General features: G+C 36.4%; 1 long non-coding RNA gene across 1 annotated transcript; it reads right to left on the bottom strand.

Annotated features, from left to right (window-relative positions):
* Window positions 1-6,652: 6,652 nt before the first annotated feature.
* LOC149575369 (uncharacterized) lies at window positions 6,653-7,150 on the bottom strand. Its single transcript, XR_016359678.1, has 3 exons — window positions 7,084-7,150; window positions 6,801-6,866; window positions 6,653-6,714 (listed from the first exon to the last, which is right to left on the bottom strand). It is a non-coding gene; the product is annotated as an uncharacterized LOC149575369 (long non-coding RNA).
* Window positions 7,151-7,521: the final 371 nt, after the last annotated feature.

Raw genomic sequence — 7,521 nt, 5'->3', positions numbered from 1 at the left:
TCTGTGTACATGTGCACTCTTTCCCAATAGTTGTAGGTTTTGTATCTTCATCCTAAGTAATTGACATACCCTAGATGGCACTAAGATAACCATTTTCTTCTAAAATCTCCTTTTCTCTCAAATTAATCTCTTTATTAAGCAAGTTTTCTATACATTTCTTTGTATATTTAATAGACGTAGTCGCAATTGCTTTGTATATATTCCTCTTTATATTAAGCTTTCCTCTATAAGAATGAGAAGGCATGGGGAGTGAGGCCAACTATTGGTCACTGTATTAAAAAGGTAGTTCTTGGCTATGCCACTGATGGGAATTATTTTATTTTTATTTTTAGAATCGGTACCTCATTTTTCTTGAAAGAATAATATATATTGTTTTCAATGTCTTTGAAATATTTGTAGCTAATAGCCAATTGATTATTCATTTTCTTCCAATATTCATGGGAATATAAGGTATTTGGTTACTTAATAGCTCCTAGGAATCTTAACTAGGGTTCTAGAATAGTCCTAGATGGACCCATTTGACTTAAATATGTAAAGAGCAAAAATTGCTCAAAAGTTGCAATGTTGCTCAAAAAGTTGCTTGAGCAATTTTTGCAAAAAAGTTGCAAATGAAAGTTTGGGAAGTTGTAACTATCCATGCTCAAGTATATGAGCATGGGAAACATATTTTCAAAGGTTAGAAGGTTTCCAATCGGATTTGCATTTTTAAGCAACTTTTACAACTTTTGCAATTTTGTACAAAAAGTGCAACTTTTGCAAAGTTCACTAGATTTTACTTCTAGGACTTGGAAAAGGTTCCAAACTATTAAAAAACAACTAAAAACACCTAATCCTAGGCTATCTTGACCAAAAACTAAAAAAGACCCAATTTTTTCTAATCAGCAACTTTTTCTCATATCTTGCACAAAGTGGCCTAGGCATACATATCTTGCTCATGTCTCTCTCGTAGTTTGTCATGGGATCAAACTATCTATTCTATTAGCTTTGAGTGGTTAGGAAAACCATAGCCCCAAGATCATCCCATCCCTTTGACTACTTGAATGTTCTCAGGTATGCCAAACCAAAACATCCCTAAAAGTCACTAAATGCCATAGGGCAATGATCTTTGATGAGGCATATCTCGAAGCTCGTGTGAGGTATGGATGTGATTTTAGGTGCTATAGAACTGTGTTACCTATTGAGCGCTCAGACATTCTCAGGCACGCTGAACTGAAATATCCATAAGAGTCACTAAATGCCATAGGGAAGTGATCTTTGATGGGGCATATCTCAGAGCTTGTGCAATATATGGATGCAATTCTAGGTGCTATAGGTCCATGTTTTAGAGACCTACAATAACCTCTCTCACTTTTTGGAGATCTTATTCCATTTTAATTTTGTAACCCCATCTTGGGTGATGCTGAAACTTATAGTGTTAGTTAGTACAAAGTTGTCTACCACCAAATCTCCATCACCATTTATTGTGGGATTGAACTATCTAATCTATTAGCTCTAAGTGGTCAGGTAAACTATAGCCCCAATCTTGTCCCATCTTGTTGAGCACTCAAATGTTCTTGGGCATGCTGAACCAAAACATCCCTATGAGCCACTAAATGCCAAGGGGTAGTGATCTTTGATGGGGCATATCTTAGAACTTGTGCTAGGTATGGATGCAATTCTAGGGGCTATAGGATTGTGTTGTGGAGACCTATAATAACCTCCTTCACTTTTTGGATATCTTATTCCATTTTGATTTTGTGACCCCACCTCAGGTGATGCTGAAACTTGTAGTATTGGTCAGTACAAAGTTTCCAACTACTAAATCTCCCTCACCATTCCAAGTGGTCGGGTAAACCCTAGCCCCAAGCTCATCCTATCCTATTGAGTTCTTATTTTTGGAGACCTACAATAACCTCTTTCACTTTTTGGAGATCTTATTCCATTTTGATTTTGTGACCCCATCTTAGGTGATGTTGAAACTTGTAGTGTTGGCCAATACAAAGTTGCCAACTTCGAATCTCCCTCACCATTCATCGTGGAATCAAACTATCTATTATGTTAGCTCCAGGTGGCTAGGTAAACCATATCCCCAAGCTCATCCCATCCTATTGAGTGCTTGAATGTTCTCAGACATGCCAAACTGAAACATCCCTAAGAGTCACTAAATGCCATAGGATAGTGATCTTTGACAAGGAATATCTTAGAGGTCATACAAGGTATGGATGCGATTCTAGGTGCTATAGGACCATGTTGCAGAGACCTAAAATAACCTCTCTCACTTTTTGGAGATCTTATTCCATTTTGATTTTATGATCCCATCTTAAGTGATGCTGAAACTTGTAGTGTTGGCCAATACAAAGTTTCCAACTACCCAATCTCCCTCACCATTCGTCATGGGATCAAACTATCTATTTAATTAGCTTCAAGTGGTTAGGTAAACCCTAGCCCCAAGTTCATCCTATCCTATTGAGCACTCGAACATTCTCAGGCATGCCGAATCGAAACATCCCTAAGAGTCACTAAATGTCATAGAGCAACAATCTTTGACGAGGTATATCTCAGAGCTTGTGCAAGGTATGGATGTGATTCTAGGTGCTAAAAGACCATGTTTCAAAGACATACAATAAACTCTCTCTCTTTTTGGAGATCTTATTCTATTTTTATTTTTCCATCCCATCTCGAGTGATGCTAAAAACTTGTAGTATTGGCTAGTACAAAGTTGCCAACTGCCAAATCTCCCTCACCATTCATCGTGGGATCAAACTGTCTACTATGTTAACTCCATGTGGCTAGGTAAAACTTAGCCCCAAGATCATCCTATCTTGTTGAGTGCTTGAACATTCTTGGGCATGCCGAACTGAAATGTCCCTAAGAGTCACTAAATGCCATAGGGTAGCGATCTTTGATGGCACATATCTTGGAGCTTGTGTGAGATATGGATGTGATTCCTAGTACTATAGGACCTTATTGTGAATACCTACAATAACCTCTCTCACTTTTTAGATATCATATTCCATTTTGATTTTGCGACCCCATCTTGGGTGATGCTGAAACTTGTAGTGTTGGCTAGTACAAAGTTGCCAACTATCGAATCTCCCTCATCGTTCATCGTGGGATCAAACTGTCTAATCCATTATCTTTGAGTGGTTGGGTAAACCCTAGCCCTAATCTTGTCCCATTCCATTGAGTGCTCAAACATTTTTGGGCATGCCAAATTGAAACATCCCTAAGAGTCACTAAATGCCATAGGGTAGCAATCTTTGATGGGGCATATCTCAAAGCTTGTGTGAGGTATGCATGCGATTCTAGGTGCTATAGGACCATGTTATGGAGACCTAAAATAACCTCTCTCACTTTTTGAAGATCTTATTTAATTTTGATTTTGTGACCCCATCTCAAGTGATGCTAAAATTTGTAGTGTTGACCAATACAAAGTTGTCAACTGCCGAATCTCCCTCACCATTCATTGTGGGATTGAACTATCTATTCCATTAGCTTTAGGTGGTTGGGTAAACCCTATGCCCAAGCTCATCCTATCCTATTGAGTGCTTGAACATTCTCAGGTATGCCGAACCAAAACGTCTCTAAGAGTCACTAAATGCCATAGGGCAACGATCTTTGATAGGGCATATCTCGGAGCTTGTGTGAGGTATGGATGTGATTCTAGGTGTTGTAGGACTGTGTTGTGGAGGCCTATAATAACCTATCTCTATTTTTGGAGATCTTATTCCATTTTGATTATACAACCCCATCTCAGGTGATACCAAAACTTGTAGTGTTGGCCAATACAAAGTTGCCAACTGCCAAATCTACCTCACCATTTGTCGTGGGATCGAACTATCTATTTCACTAGCTTTGGGTGGCTAGGTAGACCTTATCCTCAAGCTCATCCCATCCCATTGAGTGCTCAAACATTCTTGGGCATGCCAAACCAAAATGTCCATAAGAGTCACTAAATGCCATAGGGCAACAATCTTTGATGGGGCATATCTTGAAGCTCATGCAAAGTATGGATATGATTCCAAGTGTTGTAGGACTATTTTGCAGAGTCCTACAATAATATCTCTTATTTTTTGGAGATCTTTTTTTTTTTGATTTTGCAATGCTATCTCAGGTGATGTTGAAACTTGTAGTGTTGGCTAGTACAAAGTTGCCAACTGCCAAATCTCTCTCACCTTTTGTTATGGGATTGAACTATATGTTATGTTAGCTCTAGGTTGCCGGGTAAACACTAGCCCCAAGCTCCTCCCATCCCATTGAGTGCTCAATCATTCTCAAGCATGTCAAACTGAATCGTCCCTAAATGTCATTAAATACCATAGGGTAGTGATCTTTGATGGGGCATATCCCGGAGCTTGTGCAAGGTATGGATGCAATTCTAAGTGCTATAGGATCATGTTATAGAGACCTAAAATAACCTCTCTCACTTTTTAGAGATCTTATTCTATTTTAATTTTGTGACGCCATCTTGGGTGATGCTGAAACTTGAAGTGTTGGCCAGTACAAAGTTTCCAACTACTAAATCTCCCTCACCATTCATCATGGGATCAAATTGTCTATTCTGTTAGCTCCAAGTGGCTAGGTAAACACTAGCCCCAAGCTCCTCCCATCCTGTTGAGCACTCAAACATTCTCGGGCTGCCAAACCAAATCATCCCTAAGAGTCACTAAATGCCATAAGACAACGATCTTTGATGGGGCATATACAAGGTATAGATGTGATTCTAAGTGTTTTAGGACTATGTTGTGGAGACCTACAATAACCTCTCTCACTTTTTGGAGATCTTATTCTATTTTGATTTTGTGATGCCATCTCAGGTGATACTAAAACTTGTAGTGTTGGCTAGTACAAATTTGCCAATTGCCAAATCTCTCTCACCTTTCATCGTGAGATCGAACTGTCTATTCCATTAGCTCCAAGTGTCTAGGTAAACACTATCCCCAAGCTCCTCCCATCCTGTTGAGCACTTGAACATTCTCGAGTACACTAGACCAAATTGTCCCTAAGAGTCACTAAATGCCATAGGGAAGTGATCTTTGACTATGACAACTAGATATGTCATCTCATCCAATGATGGAGAATCATGATAAGAGGTAAAGGGGTTATCATACACCTCATTTTGAACATGTTATTTTTTATGGTAATAAGGTAATCCTTGTTTGTAAGGTCAAGAAACTTGAGGTCACCTATAAACCCAAGTTGCCTTAGTGCTAATGATTTTTTCTTTTTCTGTTGTATTTATTAATAAGTTGACTCAATAAGTGTTTTGAGAGTCATTACACCTTACATAGGTCATATATATTACCAAAAACCACTTGGTTAAGTTCTAGGAAGAGTTAGTGCAAAAATTACAGTTTGCAATAAAAGTTGCTGACAACTATTTGACAATTTTAGCAATTTTTTGAAAAACTTTGAAATTAACCTTGTAACCAATTAAACCAATTGGTAATTGGTTGGAATGGATGTCAAATGATGAAAATACCCTCTATGAATTTAGAGGAGGCATAAGGTGTTGGTTATTATTAATTTTTTTTTAATATGGCAAGGAATCACTACTAATGTTAAACTTGTATATAGGGTCATTGAGTTATTGTCAAATATCATTACTTCCTGTTTGGAACAACAAACTCGTACTTTTTCAAAATGAAACACCACTATAGCTACTTGTTATCACTGAATGGAGTTAGTGGAAGATGTTAAGGATCTTCTTGGCTGTCTTAATAGTCATTTCATGGGTTTGAAACATAATCACTTCTCTTTGTGAAGAGTTGTTCAAAAATCAGCAAATTACATGTTGTTGCAAAGAAAATATAGTCATAGGATGTTGGAAGATTGTTTTCACTCATAGGTTGTTGAAGAATATCTTGGAAGGATGGAATAGATGATAGACTGAAGTTTGTGAGATAGTTATTAGGTGTTCCTTGAAGTGTCTAAGATGTTAGTTTGAAGAAAGAAGTTGATTATGATCTATTTCTCAAATTTTCTCATTTTTTCCTTATTGTTTCCCAAGTCTTGAATAGGGAAAGTGATCAAGTAGTTTTGTGAAGTTGGGTAGAAGTTTGTTCAATGTTGTAACCAAGTTGGAAAGAGTCTTTGAAGACACTTAGGAAGGTGGGCAAGGTAGTTTTCCTTAAAAGTGTTCTTGTTGAGAATCCACTAGCTTTTGATGTGAGCACTTTACATCATTTTAGATGCAATTCACATTAAAATGAAATACATAAAATGTGCTTAAAATGCGAACAAGAAAAAAAAATATATATATTATGATAACTAGTAATGTCATACATGAACAAACATATAATATATTATGATAACCAATAATGTCATAGATGAACGAACATATAATATATTATGATAACCAATAATGTCATACATTAACAAACATATAACATATTATGATAAATAATAATGTCATACATGAACAAACATATCATATATTAACCAATAATGTCATAAGTCTAATACTGTCATGCATCAAATATATGTCATACATCAAATATTAAATGTCATATATACATCAAATGTATATCAAATATGTCCACTAACATAAAATTCAGCATATATGTCCACTATTGCCGATACATCTATGTCTACAACTATATCTTCTCCTTCCCATGAGGGGAAGGAAACAAATCCCTAGAGGTCTTTGGTCATTGTATGGAGGGAGATAATAGGGATGATGGGGTCTTCCTCATGCTTGTTTGTCCTCTTGTTTAGGCTCTTCTCTAACTCAAGCTGATACAAACAAAGTATATATGTATCAATAATTATTATACATTTAAATCAAATATATGTACACACAAAATTAATTATTTTTTTACCGCCATCAAATAGTCTCTCTGTACGTCCACCTCAAAGGTTCATAGACAATTGGGTGTAATAAGGCCCTACAACAATTCAATCAATATAATCACTTATAAATAACATTAAAATTTTTGATACTAACTATTATAAGCAACAACTCCATGATTGATGGACTGGTGAAGGGAGGAGTCTCAGACATCAATAGGTGTATGTCATATAATACAATTTACATGTAACATGAAACATGAAACATGAAACAAATATAATCAAATGAATTAAATTAACATGAAACAAATGTACCTCTAAGAATCTCGTATCATGCCTAGGCTCAGAGTCCCTTATGAATGTCAATGGTGCAGTAGAGAACTGATGCACATGCATAAAAATTTTTTGTCAATCTTTCATATGATTACTTAATAAATATATGTATTAATTTAAATGATTGAATCGATACATACCTCTCAACTTGTCAATGGGACAAAAAATGGGGTCAGGGGATCTATACTAGGGCCAACAACACTCTAATCTTGAATTTTGAACAATGTCAATACATGTTAATTAATTAGTCGTTCACTATACATATGAAATGTGATCAAATTAGTTTATTATAATTTTAACTTACCTATGTGTCAATGCCAAACGTCTCATTGAGAAACTGATCAATGACTAGCCCATCATCCATACCATCTCCAACATGACTACCAAATGTGCATAAGGACCCACATGATGTGCACATGT

Source organism: Cupressus sempervirens, chromosome 2 (assembly GCF_028749045.1).
Source record: "Cupressus sempervirens isolate cs-2001-9-10 chromosome 2, ASM2874904v1, whole genome shotgun sequence".
NCBI classification, from domain to species: Eukaryota; Viridiplantae; Streptophyta; class Pinopsida; order Cupressales; family Cupressaceae; genus Cupressus; species Cupressus sempervirens.
Note: the sequence above shows the minus strand (reverse complement) of the source record. Positions and strands in the feature narration are given on the sequence as shown.